Below are 18,563 nucleotides of genomic sequence, written 5' to 3'. Positions count from 1 at the left end.
TTCTTCATCTCTTATTATAGTCTTTGGCTTAAAATCTAATTTATCTTATATAAGAATTGCCACCCCAGCTTTATTTTGATGTCCATTAGCATGGTAACATGTTTTCTACCCCCTCACTTTAAATATAGAAGTGTCTTTGTGTCTAAAATGAGTTTATTACAGACAGCATATTGATGGGTCTTGTTTTTTTAATCCATTCAGATACCCTGTGTCTTTTGATTGGGGCATTTAGCCCATTTACATTCAGGGTAACTAGTGAAGATATGAATTTAGTGCCATTGTATTGCCTGTAAGGTGGCTCTTACTGTATATTGTCTCTGTTCCTTTCTGGTCTGTTACTTTACTGTTACTAGGCTCTCTCTTTGCTTATAGGACCCTTTCAATATTTCCTGTATGTCTGGTTTGATGTTTGTGAATTCTTTTAGTTTTTGTTTGTCCTAGAAGCTTTTTATCTCTCCTTCTGTTTTCATAGATAGCATAGCTGGATATAGTATTCTTGGCTGCAGATTTTTCTCATGTAGTGCATATTTTTATCATGCCAGTTCTTTCTGGCCTGCCACAACCCTGTGGATAAGTCTGCTGCCAATCTAATATTTCTGCCATTGTATGTTACAGACTTCTTGTCCCAAGCTGCTTTCAGGGTTTTCTCTTTGTCACAATGACCTGTCACTATGACTTAGTTTTACTTGTAGATGATGGGGTGTGGACCTATTCTTTATTGATTTTGAGTGGGTTCTCTGTGTCTCCTGGATTTTGATTCTTGTTACCTTTGCCATATTAAGGTAATTCTCCACTATAATTCACTCCAATATACCTCTGCCTCTCTCTCTCTTTCTTTTCTTGGAATCCCAATTACTCTAATATTGTTTCAGCTTATGGTATCACTTATCTCTTGAATTGTCCCCTCATTGTCCAGCAGTTATTTATCTCTCTTTTTCTCAACTTCTTTATTCTCTATCATTTGGTCTTCTATATCACTAATTCTTTCTTCTGCCTCATTTATCCTAGCAGCAAGAGCTTCCATTTTTTATTTCACCTCATTAATAGCTTTGAAAATTTCAGCTTTTTAGGTTTTAGTTCTTTTATTTCTCCAGAAAGGGATTCTCTAGTATCTTCCATGCTTTTTTAGGGCTCAGCTAATACCTTGATCATCATCATTCTGAACTCTATCTTACTAATGTCCATATTGATTAGTTCCCTAGCTGTTGAACTGTCTCTCTCTCTTTTTTTTTTTTTTGAGGTGAGTTTTTCTGCCTTGTCATTTTATCCAGATAAGAATAGATAAATGAGAGAACAAAATATTGAAAGAGTAGAAAAACCCCAGAAAAATATACACAAACCAAATCAGAAGAGACATAAAACCAGAAGGCTGGGGGTGGAGAGAAAAAGGCGGTAAAAAAGATTAGACTGGTGACTAGAACAGAGCCACATACTTGATTTTGGGTGTATTTTGGTCTGTTAGAAGAAACTGCCTCCCAAAATTGTAAGGAAGAAAAAAATTATATATACATACAAAAATAAGGATGAACATGATGAAGGGTTGGAATATGATTGTAAAGATGAAAATTTAAAAAGATTCTTAAAAAGGAATTGATAAGATAAGAAGTTGATTGAAAAAAGAAAATAAAAAAAGAGGAAAGAATGTGATAGGCTGGAAACTAGAACAAAACCATTTGCTAGATGTAGGGTATATTTTGATCTGTTAGAAGAAACTGTATCCCAAAATTTTAAAGAAAGAAAAACCTATATGTATACAAAAAATAAGGCTAAATACAATGAAGGGATAGAATATGACTATAGCAATGAAAATTTTAAAAGATTTTAAAAGAGGTATTGATAAGGTAAAATAGTTAAAATAAGAAAGGAAAATTTTTAAAAAATAGAATAAAATTTTTTAAAAAATAACATTTAAAAAATTTAACTTTGAAAGACCAAAGAATCATGGGAAAAAAGCCATGAATTCTATGTGCTGCATTTCCCCTTTGGAGTTCCGCAGTTCTCACCGATCAGTGAACTTGGTCTTGCCTGAATGTTCTTGCTGATCTTCTGGGGGAGGGGCCTGTTGCAGTGATTCTCAAATGTCTTTGCCTGAGGCAGAATTGCACTGCCCTTGCCAGGGGCCAGGCCAAGTAATCTGCTTGGCTTTGCTCTCAGGAACTTTTGTTCCCTGAACATTTTCTGTATAGTTTTGGAGGATGGGAATGAAGATGGTGGCCTTCCAATCTCTGGCCCTGTGGGAGCTGAGAACTCTGGGTCACTCCTCAGAGACCCAGTGCATCCTCAGAGAAAAGCAGTCAATCCCTCCCATCTTCCTGGTCTCCAGTTGCACTCTGTGCTCATCCAACCTGTGACCGAGCATTTCTATCTCTGGCACATGGCCCCCTTTGGAGTCTCCAAAGCCAGCAGATTCCTGCAACATGCTCCTGGGCAACTCTTCCAGGAAGAAGAAGGAGGGGGTCTCCTTGGATCTGCCATTTGCAGGGTCCCTGCTTGAAGGCCAGTGGCCTGACTGGCTGTTGGATCACAATTTAAGGTAACCCTCAGCTGAGAGCCCACCCCTCAGCTCTGTCTCTGCAGCTGGTTTCCCTGCTCTGATACCTGGATGCTCTGCCACACTCAGACACCCTAGTCTTTTTGTGACCCCATGGATCCTGGGACCACACTGTCTCAGTGAGGGCTTCATCCCCTGCTTAGCCTTTGGAGTGATATCCCTCAGTGGAGCAGACTTCTAAAAGTTCTGATTTTGTGCTTGACTGCACTACCACTTGTGGGGAGCCAGCCCTTCCCCCTGCAGTCTATCTTCCCAAAAGTCGCCTTGGATGCACTTCTCCATACGTCCTACCTTCCAGTAAGTGGTCACTTTTCTGTTCCTAGAATTGATGCTTTTCTTCTCTTTGATCTCCTGTTAAGTTTTTAGGTGTTCAGAATAGTTTGATAACTAGCTGAACTCTTGGGACCTGATGATATTAGGTCTCCTACTCCTCCTTCAGTCGATCTTGCTCCTCCTTCAGTCCAGCTTTTCTTTTGCCTAATAACACATTGTTCTGGTTTGCTACATCCTTTAAAAGTGCAACCACACTTTCTTTTACTCTGCCATCTTTAAAGTCTATAGCCTTGAAATACTACATTAGTACTGTCTTCCTTTGTAATTATTTGAGCCAAGCTATACAAATTTGCCTCTTAAATACTAACTTATAAGTCAGTCCCCATTGCTAAATCCATGCCTTTCTAAAGGATTATTCATTGCACTCCCATTCACTTTGATTCAGGAACTCTTTCTCATCATTTCATTGTGTATGTGTGTTTATAGAATCCATAATTTTTGCTCAATTTTTATTAAAGAGGAAGATGGTGTTCAAGACAGTGAGTGGATCTCACAGTTCCATTAACATTTAGAGAAATATGCTGCAAGCTCCCAAAGTCATGATGTATTTTTCTCTAAGACATCCTCAAGATTAGTATCCCACAAATCTAAATACTTCTTAGAGTATTGAGCTATCCAAGTATGTATCTGAATAAACAGTGTCATTTAATACTTCTTCCTCTGGTTAAAACGAGAGGATAGCTATGTGACAGACACTTTCTTTTTTTTTTTATTTTAAAAATTTATTTTCAGTGTAACAGTATTCATTGTTTTTGCACCACACCCAGTGCTCCATGCAATTCATGCCCTCTCTAATACCCACCACTGGCTCCCCCAACTCCCACCCCCCGCCCCTTCAAACCCCTCAGATTGTTTTTCAGAGTACATAGTCTCTCATGGTTCACCTCCCCTTCCAGTTTCCCTCAGCTCCCTTCTCCTCTCCATCTCCGCTTGTCCTCCATGCTATTTGTTATGCTCCACAAATAAGTGAAACCATATGATAATTGACTCTCTCTGCTTGACTTATTTCACTCAGCATAATCTCTTCCAGTCCTGTCCATGTTGCTACAAAAGTTGGGTATTCATCCTTTGTGATGGAGGCATAATACTCCATAGTGTATATGGACCACATCTTCCTTATCCATTTGTCCATTGAAGGGCATGTTGGTTCTTTCCACAGCTTGGTGACCATGGCCATTGCTGCTATAAACATAGGGATACAGATGGTCCTTCTTTTCACTACATCTGTATCTTTGGGGTAAATACCCAGTAGTGCAATTGCAGGGTCATAGGGAAGTTCTGTTTTTAATTTCTTGAGGAATCTCCACACTGTTCTCCAAAGAGGCTGCACCAATTTGCATTCCCACCAACAGTGTAAGAGGGTTCCCCTTTCTCCACATCCCCTCCAACACAGGTTGTTTCCTGTCTTGTTAATTTTGGCCATTCTAACTGGTGTAAGGTGGTATCTCAATGTGGTTTTAATTTGAATCTCCCTGATGGCTAGTGATGATGAACATTTTTTTCATGTGTCTGATAGCCATTTGTATGTCTTCATTGGAGAAGTGTGACAGACACTTTCTTGAATGAGTTATTCCTTCTATATGAATTTTAAGATGTCATGCATTACCTTACACTACCTTCTCTAAGATAAAACTTCATTTTCTGCAGTTACAAAACCCTACTTTTCCTAGTTTGGAAAATGGGGAGATAACCTCTACTCAAGGTGTCTGGGTGGATTGAAAGTCAGTTAACTCTCATTCTAAAATACCCCATCATGGAAGGGGGAGAGACTTTTGTAATTATTTCGGTTTCTTCCACCAGCACCACCATCAACACCACTGTGTTGGCCTCAAGTGGCAAACAGTTCACGGTGGAACAGCCCAACCCAAGCATGAATAACAGTCTTTCTCATGATGCCTGAGGGCAAGGCTTCAACACTTTACAGGATGGTAATAAAGAGTTTGGGGCAACTATAGAGACATATATGCAGAGAATCAAGGTGCAGATTATAACTTGAATTCTTGTAATTGTAGATCTCATTTCACATTAGTTTTCAGCTGATCTCCATTTAGAGATTTGCTGTTTCACCCAGGTGCCCAAACTATGGGCATTATGATGTCTCAAACTTAAGACTCATCTGACCCCAAGAAGGGGATATTGAGAAAGAGTTACTTACCTGGAGTTACTTACCCTCTGGAGACTTGACTGAGAGCAGTAGCTGGACTCCTGCCCATATATGACAGTTGAACGGTGATAACAAACTTATATGACTTCTTTCAAAAAGGATCAGAATATTTGGGGACAATAAAACAAAAACTCCAATGAACTTTTCTCAGCTTGCTGTGCTACAAAAGGAAAGAAGGGAGAGCAGGAAGGATTGCCAGAATAGGGGGAGGGAGAGACGATAGAAGGAGAGATGGCTGGTAGGTCTGAAGACAAAGAGAAGGAGACAGAGAATTAGTGTGTTAAGTGCTTACTATGCAGGTACACACTTGATGTACATTATTTTATTCACTCATTACTGAAACAATTTCAAGGTAGGTAAATGGAAAACAGGTCTGTTGACTCCCTGGCTCATACACTCCCAATGCTGTACTATTTTTCAAAGACATGAGATTAATGAGACAATAATGTTGGTAAAATGTTCCAATTTCCTTTTGAGAAAAAAAGCCATAAAATTTTATTGTTATTGTTACTGTTATTATTGAAGCTCAGTGAATGTTTTACTAGTGCCATTGATGTAACTAATATTATTCTCATTTATTTCGTTTAGAGAAATAAAGTCTAAAAATAAGGACAAGCATATTTATTGGGATTTAGATTCAGCCAGTTATTTAGTTCAACTGCCACTTTTTGCAAATTAGGATTATAAGGACTAAATCTACGGCTAAGGTCATAGAAAGTTTTAGGGGCAAATTGAGAACCATAATCCAGTAGGTGCTCTTTCTAATGCTTGGTTCTCTCAAGAAGTAAGAAAGGGGTGAATTCAGGTGAATGTCCCTGAAACATTCAGTCTTCTAAATCTCGAATTGTTAAAGAATGAATGCAGTAATAAATCCTCTCCTTGTTGGTAGAAATAACAATGGGCTTGATTCAGATAACTGGCTTTGCCAAGAGGACATTTTCTCCCTTTTCTATGGAAAAGAGTTAATTGTGCTAATTATGAAAAACAAAATTATGTAAAGGACAGGAAGGCATTGTAAAAGGACATGGCATTATGCACACATTCAATTCCACACAAGAACATGGGCATGGCTGCTTTTGCCATTTTTTAGTCTCTATACGAGGAAATAATTCAGTTTCTTCTCAAAACTTGCATTTATGCTCAATAATCACCAGCTAGAACTGTAATTAGAGACCAGAAAAATGAGAATTTGACATGAGTTTTTCATGTGGTCACTATGTGTAGTCATCATTTGCCTAAGTTTTTACTTTATCATGTTCAGATTTTTTTCAACATGTTCTCTCTTTCTCTCTTTTTTAAAATTAATAGAATTCTGTACTTTGTTTGGTCCTGGATTCTGACCAGCCATAAGCAAAACGGAATGGCCATGAGATCACCCTTTTGTTTTCAGAGAAGAAAACTGAGGTCTAGAGAAAACAAGTGCCCCCACCAAAGTATCATAATTATTTAGCAGTACTTGAATTTAATCTAGGTCTCCTTCCACTGTACAAGTCTTTCAGTTCATTGATGATAAGTTGGATAAACAAGAATTTTATTTTATCTTGAGTTTCTTTTCTTTCTTTTATTTATTTTTATTGTGTTATGTTAGACACCAGAAAATTCATCATTAGTTTTAGATTCAGTATTCCAAGATTCACTATTTATGTACAACACCCAGTGCTTTGTGCCTTGCGTTTCTCTAGTCTTTTTCCTAAGAGGACAATATAAAAAGGAGAGAGGAAATTCTCTGTTGCCTGTGACTGAGGTTAGGAAAGGTGGGAAGCACCCAGTAGCTTTGGCTATTCCTTTCGGTGTCCTTGTATGTGCTACAATTGTGAAATTGCTAAACTAAGCCTATGCATTTCACTGAGGCCAGCAACAATTATGTAGCCATAACATATCTAGGCATAAAAAGCCATCGAGTAATGCAGAATCCACCAAGAGCGAATTCTTCTTCATCATAATCTATAAGGCATTTCTCTATCAGCATCTTCTGAAGTTCTCTTTTCCTTTCTCAGTCTTGCTGCAGAAAGTGCCCACCTCAGGCACCTGTGTGGCTCAGTCAGTTAAGTGTCTGTCTTCGGCTCAGGTCATGATCCCAGGGTCCTGGCATCGAGTCCTGTGTTGGGCTCCCTGCTCAGCAGGAGTCTGCTTCTCCCTCTAACCCTCCCTGCTGCTCATGCTCTCTCTCCTTCTCAAATAAATAAATAAAATCTTTGGAAAAAAAAAAAAAAAGAAAACAGAAAGTGCCCAGATCTGCAAACTGAGGGAAAGGAAGAGCAGACACAAAGGCTATGGCCAGGAGTATGTGCACAGACTTTGATGACTGGGAGGGGAGTTGCATAATACTGAAGCTGCTGTGCTGGTAAGTCAGTAAATCAGTGTGAAAAGACAGGATGCAGGTAAAATTTTTATTCAATGTAACTTTCATAGATTGTCTTCCATGTACCAGCTGCTGCCTAGGATTGAGAAATAGTTCCTACCATAAGGGAGCTCAGTGTTTAGTGGGTGGAGACATAAGGATTAAAAAAGCTAATTATGTGTGGTAAATGTAGTAATAACTAATAATGTTCAAACTTTGGAGTGATTAACACATGCTAGACAAGTGTGTTAGTCCCTTCAAGCTGTTATAATAAAGTAAGAGAGACTAGGTAGCTCTAACAATGAAAATATATTTCACACAGTTCTGAGGGCTGGTAAGTCCAAGGTCAAGTACTGGTAGATTCCATATCTGGTGAGGTCATGCTTTTTGGTTTGCAGCTAGCTGTCTTCTCATTTATTTTCACTTGGTGGAGAGCAGAGAGAAAAAGTAGGCTCTCTAATGTCTTTTTTAAAAAGCATTAATTCTATTCATGAAGGCTCCACCCTCATGATCTAATTACCCCCCAAAGGCTCATATCCTAATACCATCACTTTGAGGGTTTTAGGTTTCAACATGTGACTTTTGGGGAACACAAATATTCAATCCATCACAACACTCTTCTAAATATTTTAAGAACAACTTCTTTACATCTTTATAAAGGAGGTGCCATCATTATCCCCACTTTACATGTGGCAAAGTGAAGCACAGAGAGCTTAGTCATAAAGCTGGTAGTGCTGGAGCTAACATGTAATCCCAAGCAGTGTAGTCCCAGAGTCCAGGGGATTGGACATGAAATACACTTCTTCTCTGATGGAGGTATATGCAGGATAGCCTGCGTGTGAATACAGGTATGTTAACAATTTTGTCCTGAATGTGCAATATCAAAGTTGATATTTCCAGTAGACAATGGAAAATTTGGATTTGAAGCTGGAAATAAACAAAATATAAAGACATAGGTGAAATTTACATAAGATTAAAGCACTGGGAGTGTTTTTCAGGGGAGAGTATTTGGTGCAAGATTAGAAGCCCTACTCTTGAAGCCCTAATACACAGTGAATGTGCAAAGGACAACCAACAAATGAAAGACTAGAAATGGCCACAGGATTACTAGACAATGGAGGGAATGGAATACAGGTATCAGGATAGAGTTTCTAGAAAGAGGGAGTATGGGTGCACAATTCAAGTGCTACAGGCAAGTTATGTAGTACTGAAATTTAGCAATTGGTTGGATGTAGCAATTGGAAGATTAGAGGTGGTTTTGGCGAGAGCAATTTTTATTGTCTGATAGTGACAATAGCCACACTATTAGAGGTTGAGAACGAAAGGTCATGCAAAGAGTGATTGAAAATTTGCTTTAAGAAGGTATTTTATTGCAAAGAAAATTAGAGTCTGTTAATGACAATCATCAGACAGTATTTGGGAAATAGTTTTAAGAAGGGACAGAACAGAATGGATCATTGTAGCTACATTCTTCCAGAGGAAGAAGTTAGCCTGTGGACTGAGGGTGGTCAATCAGAGTGTCCATTATTTGTACTTCAACTGTGTCAGATAACAACTTAGCAGTGTATTCATAATACACTTTGATTCATTTACTGATTCATTTACTTATTCAAGAAACATTAGTAAGCATTTGCTAAGTGTCACAAATGCAGATTGTATAGACATATAAGTGCTAGTATGGGGGATGGAGGAGGAAATGGGTGTCAGGAGAGAAGGCTGACATGGGAAGCCTGCCAGGGATAGGGATCAACATTGTAGAGCCAGAGAGAGGAAAAGGACATTGCCTATTCATTAAACTGTGTCAAGTGCAGTGAGGATAGAGTTTATGAGGTCTAGGAAGACATGGTGTTGTTATTGGCAGAGGATAGGAAAGCCAAAATTATGACTTGACAAAAAGGAACTAGATTGGATCAGATTTTATTTTTTAAATATTTAAAACTGTCTATCTACATTACTATACTTTAAGATTAGTACTAGTAATCCTAACATATCTTGTGTCTCTCTCTCTTAAAATGTGCATAACCATCATATTTACGAATGTGGAATATATATTCCATATGAAAGTCATTTTATTAGCAAGTTTTAGTGTTTTCAAGCGGATATTTTAATATTTTATATCATTTATTATTTATTTTTGGTAACAGTTATCCTTTGTGAATGAAGAAGGCATTGTTTTCCTGTACAAAACTGCTGATAGGGATGGTTCAAGGAATGGCAGTTCTTCCTTGGGTCTTGATTCAGCGAGTGTGATTTAACCATCTGTGAAACTCTGTTCACTCAAGAAACAGCAGAAGCTGAAAGGAATATGGCTCTATGAACCCTCTACAGCAAACATTTCTCAGGGAGGAGAGTTAAAAAAAAGAATCCCAAAGGAAAAAAAAAATGCCATAAAAAGAATAATGGAATGAATGGAAGTCAGGGAAAGGCTAGGAAAAGAGCAGAAAGAGGCGGCTAGCAGGAAGTTCTGTAAGATGAAGTACAGAATGAGAACCTCTTTTGTAGTTGGCTTCATGATGACAGAGTTCAACAAACGTGAAGTCCTTATTTTGTTTCTGGTTTTCCTATTGTGGCTGCTGGTATATGGAGGGTTAATTTGTTGTAGATTAAAACCAAACAGCTTTGTTTTATTTGCAGGTGATAATCCTTGCCCCCTAAAGACAGACTGGTGTTTATCATCTGCTTTAGGACAAATAGCAGAAAACTAATAACAGAATTTTCAGCTTCTAATGGAACATGCATGTACTTATGTGGTTGAGATATGACAGGGTTCCCTGAGAAATACAAAGGAGAATACAGACATACATTGTTTAATGGGAGTCATCTTAGAAGCTGCCTACCACAGCATCCAACCCCATTTGAAGATGGGAAGAAAAATGTTCCAAGGTGTACTCCAAGGTTCATGAGAACCCCTCACATAGCATGTGCCCAGATGATTTGGGAAACATGAGGGACAGGTACCTGACTTCTGGGCTAATTAACTTATTAGTAACTAAGGGGACACATTGGAACCAGCCTCACCTGTACCAATCATGGAATAATGGAAGAGGAAGGCACCTTGAGATGACCCCATTCAAGGGCTTTCTGCCAGCAATGAGAGGAACACCTCAGAAAGAGCTTGTGGGTGGATTTCCAGACATAGAAGCTGATGATGAGAGTGCCTCATCTTGTAAGCTGCTAGTCATGTGGACGGAGACATTTCCAACTAACTCCATGAGATTGTAACTCGAGGTTCCCATCGAAGACAGATACTTCTGAGAAATCCATAAAAACACCTATGAGAGAAAAAACAGAGAACCGAATTAAAATTTTATCAGTCTCCTAGGACCTTTGCTGACCCCTAACCTATCTGCCCAACCCCAATTTACACATCCTGAAGAGGCCAAAAACTGGAGCCAGTAGGAGAGAAATAGCAAACCAGTGCAATCCACCCAAGAAAGATGCAAGCTGGAGAGTCAAGGTGTTTTCAATTGGCAGAAAGTTGAGAGTTTTAATACTGGTTGTTGCTGGTCACATTAATAATTATGTATTATTCAACAGCTAGTGTTAAAGGGAATAATTAGAGAAAATAAAATTGCTTTGTTTGGTGTCCTACCAATTTTACCTTATCTAATAAGTCAGCATTGTCTTATTATATCATTCTCCTCTTGTATCTTGTATTATGTCTGAAAGATAAAAAAGAGTGTACTGTTGAATCCTATTAGCTAGTATTTTGTTGAGTATTTTCGCATCTGTGTTCATCAAGGATATTGGTCTATAGCTCTCTTTTTGATGGGATCCTTGTCTGGTTTTGGGATCAAGGTGATGCTGGCCTCATAAAATGAGTTTGGAAGTTTTCCTTCCATTTCTATTTTTTGGAACAGTTTCAGGAGAATAGGAATTAGTTCTTCTTTAAATGTTTGGTAGAATTCCCCCGGGAAGCCGTCTGGCCCTGGGCTTTTGTTTATTTGGAGATTTTTAATGACTGTTTCAATCTCCTTACTGGTTATGGGTCTGTTCAGGCTTTCTATTTCTTCCTGGTTCAGTTGTGGTAGTTTATATGTTTCTAGGAATGCATCCATTTCTTCCAGATTGTCAAATTTATTGGCGTAGAGTTGCTCATAGTATGTTCTTATAATAGTTTGTATTTCTTTGGTGTTAGTCGTGATCTCTCCTCTTTCATTCATGATTTTATTTATTTGGGTCCTTTCTCTTTTTTTTTTTTTGATAAGTCGGGCCAGGGGTTTATCAATTTTATTAATTCTTTCAAAGAACCAGCTCCTAGTTTCGTTGATTTGTTCTATTGTTTTTTTGGTTTCTATTTCATTGATTTCTGCTCGGATCTTTATGATTTCTCTTCTCCTGCTGGGCTTAGGGTTTCTTTCTTGTTCTTTCTCCAGCTCCTTTAGGTGTAGGGTTAGGTTGTGTACCTGAGACCTTTCTTGTTTCTTGAGAAAGGCTTGTACCGCTATATATTTTCCTCTCAGGACTGCCTTTGTTGTGTCCCACAGATTTTGAACCATTGTATTTTCATTATCATTTGTTTCCATGACCCAGCAATTGCACTATTGGGTATTTACCCTAAAGATACAAACGTAGTGATCCAAAGGGGCACGTGCACCCGAATGTTTATAACAGCAATGTCCACAATAGCCAAACTATGGAAAGAACCTAGATGTCCATCAACAGATGAATGGATCAAGAAGATGTGGTATATATACACAATGGAATACTATGCAGCCATCAAAAGAAATGAAATCTTGCCATTTGCGACAACATGGATGGAACTAGAGCGTATCATGCTTAGTGAAATAAGTCAAGCAGAGAAAGACAACTATCATATGATCTCCCTGATATGAGGAAGTGGTGATGCAACATGGGGGCTTAAGTGGGTAGGAGAAGAATAAATGAAACAAGATGGGATTGGGAGGGAGACAAACCATAAGTGCCTCTTAATCTCACAAAACAAACTGAGGGTTGCTGGGGCATAGGGGGTTGGGAAGGATAGGGTGACTGGGTTATGGACATTGGGGAGGGTATGTGCTTTGGTGAGTGCTGTGAAGTGTGTAAACCTGGTGATTCACAGACCTGTACCCCTGGGGATAAAAATATATGTTTATAAAAAATAAAAAATTAAAAAAAAAAGAGTGTTACAATGGGAAGATTACTCAGATTATAAAAATGGAGATTGGCATCTGAGAGTTAGATCTTTTTATTAGCTAAAATGCGTCTCAGAGCCTTAATTTCCTCGTATATAAAACAAATCAATGTTCCTGTTTATTTCACTGAACTTTTAAAATTATTAGTGTTTAGATTATGCTTTATTTTAATGTACCAAAACCAGGTAGAAAAAATATTCCTCTTTTTGATGCCGGTTCAGATCACAAGAATCTATGGTGTAGTTATCAGGACTTATTTACTATTCTCACCCTCTGGTCCTTGAGTAGATGTGTTTCATCTATGAATCTACGACTACATTTGTTTTTTGTGAGATTCGACCATATTTTTTCAATGTTCCCTATTTCTTCATTCTGCATTTATGGCTTCTTTGAGCTTGTTTCTAGTTTTTTAAACCTATAGCAACATAGACATGTACTAGGAATCACAATTTTATATATATATAAAATCTTTTTAAAAACATGTATAGATTTTTAAACATATATTTAGTAGAATTTATTTATTTATTTTTTAAAAAGATTTTATTTATTAATTTGACAGACAGAGATCACAAGAAGGCAGAGAGGCAGGCAGAGAGAGAGAGAGAGGAGGAAGCAGGCTCCCTGCTCAGCAGGGAGCCCGATGTGGTGGAGGTCGATCCCAAGACCCTGGGATCATGACCCGAACCAAAGGCAGAGGCTTTAACCCACTAAGCCACCCAGGCACCCCTAGTAGAATTTATTTTTATTGCAGTTTTATATTCACAGCACAATTGAGAAGAAGGTACAGAGATTTCCCATCTACTCATGCATAGCCCCAATCCATGCACAGCCTCCCCTATGTTCAGCATCTCACCTTAGAGTGGTATTTCTGATCTGTAACAAAATTGATTTATCAAAATACATTCACAAACCATTGGTACCCAAAGTCCAAAGTGTACATCAGGGTTCACTCTTGGTGTTGTATATTTTATGGTTTTGGACAAATGTGTGATGATGTGTATCCACCATTACAGTATCATATCATATCATATCATATCATATCATATCATATCATATCCTACATACATGCCATAACAGTGTCATACAAATATCCTCTGTTCCACCTATTCATCTCTCCTTCTTTTTCAGATGTAATGTTTAATAATTTATCAGTTGCATATAACACCCAGTGCTCATTGCATCCTGACCCCTCCTTAATGCCCATCACCCAATTACCTCATACTTGCATTGAACTCCCCTTCAGCAGCCTTCAGTTTGTTTCCTATAGTTAAGAGTCTTTCATGGTTTTCTCCCTCTCTTATGACTTTCCATTCAGTTTTCCCTTCCTTCCCCTGTGATCCTTTGTGCTGTTTCTTATATTCCACATATGAGTGAAATCATATGATAATTGTCTTACTGACAATTGACAAATTGACTTATTTCGCTCAGCCTAATACTCTCCAGTTCCATCCATACCAATGTAAATAGTAAGTATCCATCGTTTCTGATGGCTGATTAATATTCCATTATATATATATGCATATATGTACATATATATGTATATATGTATGTATATGTATGTATATATGCATGATTAATATTCCATTATATAATATACATATATATGTATATAATATATACGTATATATACAACATATCCATTCATCTGTTGATGGACATCTCAGCTCCTTCCACAGTTTGGCTGTTGTGGACATTGCTGCTATGAACACTGGGGTGCAGGTTCCCCTTCGGATCACAACATCTGATTTATATATAACTCCTTGCATTCATCTCTTCTCTGCTTCTACCTTCATCCTTTCCTTCTCCCTTTTTCTTGCTCTTTCTCTTTCCCTCTCCCTCTATCCCTCCTGACTCTTGACCAATTCAATATTTAACATTAGCTCAAAATAATAATGAAGGTATCATTTGAGAAGATTCATTTCCCTCAATCTCTTCCTTACCTACTTCCTTTCACCTAATTGTCCCTATTCTCCTTCAAAGTGATTTTGCAGTCTATTTTTTCACCTCACCATGCTAGTTCATTATGTCTTAACTTAATCATTACCATAGATTGTAATAGATGTTCTCATCTCAAGGTTTTCACACTCAGAGCTGTATAGCTCTGACATTTCTGAAATATGCGTCCAGTCCTGTCATTTTCTAGTTTAAAACTTTCATATTTCTCCACATTATATTTAGGATGGTTTCCAACTTCTTACTTAGCATGACATTTGGAGGCTGTTTTCAACATGACCTCAACTTGCTTTAGCAATTTCATCTCTTATCTCTCTCTATACTCTGGTCAGACTCCTGTTCTTTTTTCCCATGACATGCCATGCACCCTTGCATCTCTTGTCTTCTACATATGCTATTCTTTCCACTAAGATTCCAGATTGCCTTTTCTTTTCTTTCTTATCCAGTTGTCAAATTCCTCTTCTTCACCTTCTGCTCAAATATCAAATACCCTCCTCTATGAAGCTTTCCATATAACTTTAAGTAAAATTAATCACCTACATCTGTGCCTCTATATACCCTCCAACTCTCCATTTCTCCTTAATTGGTAGTCTTTGTGTTTCTCCTGGAGATTTTCCAGGCCTGAGGACTGAAAATAAGTTTGCTCATCCTGTCAAACCCTTTTGGGTGAAGGAAATGCTCTGGTTTAATTAAATAGCTAATGTATTTTTAGGGTTTACTATGCATGAGGCACTGAAGACATTACTTACATTTTTCTCATTTAATTCCAGCAACCCTCCATTGTGATTTCCTGAAGGAAGAGACTTGGTTTATTCATTGTAGGTTCCGTGGTGTCTGGAATAGTGCATGGTTCCTGCAGATGCTGAAGAGTTCTGTTGACTGATGGAATGAATTAGCAAATGAACCAACAGCTCCATGAGGAATGGACAATCACAATTCCCATAGGACAAATGAGGGACATAAAGCAAGTGCAGTGAAGTGATCTGATTGTTACACATAAAATATGTTGTCGTTGAAAGCCTGTCTTCTAACACCATAGTCGATGTTTTTTAAACATTAATGTGATAGTGTTCTGTTCAGTTGGGCTGGGCAATGGCAGTTATTTTAGAAGTAGCCTTTGGAAAGGAGACAGCATAGAAACCAATTCCTACATAAAGCAAAATAAACAACAGTAACTTCAAGACACCTTCACACAACCAATCGCAATACTTTATTCAGAAATGAGATTTAAGGCCAGTGAAGGTTCAAGTGAATTTAACTAATGATTCTACAGGCATTAATTAATTCCACTTGAATTTGATTGAATTACAAATGAGAAGAGTAAGTTGGGTTTTAGATACCTCTCCTCACAAAGGAAAGGTGCTTTATAATCTAGAGCACGTGAATTAAGATCTGTGTGTCAGATAAGGGCTGGGATTCATAGAGGAAACAGACATTCTTTCCATTGCAACAAAAGAAAAATATTTAAGTATTTTTTAGATATATACAGTAAGTATATAAAAAGATGTATTTAATTATGTCTGCAAATAATTTACTCCTTCATATCCCACAAATATTACGATTTCTGAGTGGACTGAAACAGGTAGAAGGATTGCTTTAAAATATTATCATCGGGTCACCTGGGTGGCTCAGTGCATTGAGCCTCTGCCTTTGGCTCAGGTCATGATCCCAGGTTCCTGAGATTGAGCCCTGCATCGGGCCCTTTGCTCAGCCGGGAGCCTGCTTCCCCCGATCTCTCTACCTGCCTCTCTGCCTACTTGTGATCTCTTTCTCTGTCAAATAAATAAATAAAATCTTTTAAAAAATAAAACAAAATATAATGTTATCATCAAAAGGTAGAGGTATTTAAAGTTTTCAGAGTTGAGTGCCATAAGAAAGCAATTTCTTTTTGATTAATGATAAAGCAGATCTCGGTGACAGTTTATGGCAATCGAGAGATAAAAATTGCTTAGATACCTAAACTGTCAACATTTTTTTTGGAGAGGCCAGTTTTGTCATTCTTCTTTAAGCTTCTGTGTCCCTTCAGTAACATCATGGCATAATTGAGAACACGGCTCCGGAAGACCCAGAACTACATGTGTTCAAATCACAGGTTAGTCACTCAACAGCTGTAGTGTTTGGGGCAAGTTACTTAAGCTCCTTGTGCCTCAGTTTAGTCATTTGTGTAAGGGTAATAGAACCTCATAGGGTTGTCGTGAAGATTCAATAAATTAGAATGCCAAGCACTTAGAATAGTGCCTGTCATATGAAACCAGTTAATAAGTTTAGCTGTTGTTTGTGAAGGGAGGAAATCAAAACAGAAAAAAAAAAAAAAGTTCTCTTTACAATCCAAATCTCAGTGGCTGCTTTTACCTATTCAAGTTTGTTTAAGTATTAATAAGTGAGACAGTCTACAAGGAGACACCATGAAAGGCAGGTGGGCATATGGAACTGAATACGAAATGGGCCTTGTCTTTCAATGACAAGCTGTGCAAATTCAGCAACCTCTAATAACATCCATGCTCAAAGCCGATGGGTTTGGAATTGTTCCTAAAGCTTCCATGAAATTCTCTCTGCTGACATGAAAATAACATTCTATTAATTTTGATAGTATTCTAATTTCTTTCCTCTCCAATTCATAGGTGTCAATGCAATGGAAAGAACATGCACTTACTACCAGCTGGCTATGCCTTGTTCCTTATTTAATTCACATCTCCAGAATGGGGGGCACACATCCAGGTCTCTAAGTCATGGCTCCAAAGGTACCTACAAAATTCTTTGTACTAAAATCAGAAGTTTCTTCCCTTGAGAGCAAAAGGAAGCTATTGCTGCAAACTTTTAGCAAAGGAGGCCTGTAAGCAGATCCTAGAGTCTATGCAATGCCACCAATCTTGCAAGTTGAACTTGGAAAGATTGATGTGTGTCATGCATTCTCATTTGGACATTCTATAATTTACTGTTTTACATTTATGAGAAGAGTCTGACCCGGAAAAAAAATACCAGGATCCTTATCTCAATAGGGTTGAGTCAGATTGGGCAGTTTGGTAGTGGCTCTTAGAATCTGTCAAAAGAGTGGCATTCTCTCACTTGAGAGTACAGGAGTAGAATTTGGTGCCTCAAGTCCAGGTCATAGAGTTTCACTGATATGATGTGTTCTAGGACAGGCCAGATATTGTGAACATTTTCCTTGAGCATGAATAAGAAATCTGGACTCTAATGCTGTCCAGGAACATATTTTTCACAGATTAACCCATTGCAGATTGTGGGTTACATTGCCCACATCATACGAAAAATATTGTTCATTAGATCTACTTTTTGCCTACATGTTATTTTCTACTCTCTACAACACTAGAACTATGTTGTTATGGTGCCTTATGACATTGTTATTTTATGTAGAATAATTGTGCATTTCTGTGATTTTTTTAAACTTGATTTCTCTGTAGAGTAAAAACAGAGGGAAGCACAATACACTAAGGACATGCTTAATTCTCCTGCACTCTCAAAAATAAGATTATCACACATTAGGTCCCCATAAAAATTAATTCAGCAGAACAGGGAGAAGTCTCACATTTCACAGTGATCCACCACTGAGAATATGCTGAAAGCTTTTCCTCAGACAGACTGTCATTTCTACAAATGTCAGACCTACGGACATGCCATGCTCCAGAAATTCACTTTAACTTGAATAATAACTAGGAGCTTGTCACATGCTAAGTCATTGGAACTATTTTGTACTCAATTCTGCAGTAAAGGAAACAGCACATTGTCTCCAAACCTCTTCTTCCTCTCCACATCCCACCATCAAAACACACTATTTTATAGCATCAAAAAAAAAGTTTTGTGTATTTAAGGTCTCTGATGATGCATTATTTTCAGTCATTTTATTTCTGTTATTAGAGGCTTTTTCTGTGCTGTTCCTTAATGACAGCTTCTTAATAGATACTTAAGCCTGTATCATTCCTGAGAAAGCATGGAATTACTGTATTCATATTTATTTTGCAAAGACAAACAAGATCTCCAGCATTACATATAGCTAATGTGCAGAATCTTACGTACATGCCATCGGCTTCCATGTGGGTTTGATATTTGTCTTCCTATGAATTCTGG

The sequence above is a fragment of the Mustela nivalis genome (genome assembly GCF_964662115.1).
Source record: "Mustela nivalis genome assembly, chromosome: 2".
Classification (NCBI taxonomy): domain Eukaryota; kingdom Metazoa; phylum Chordata; class Mammalia; order Carnivora; family Mustelidae; genus Mustela; species Mustela nivalis.
Note: the sequence above shows the minus strand (reverse complement) of the source record.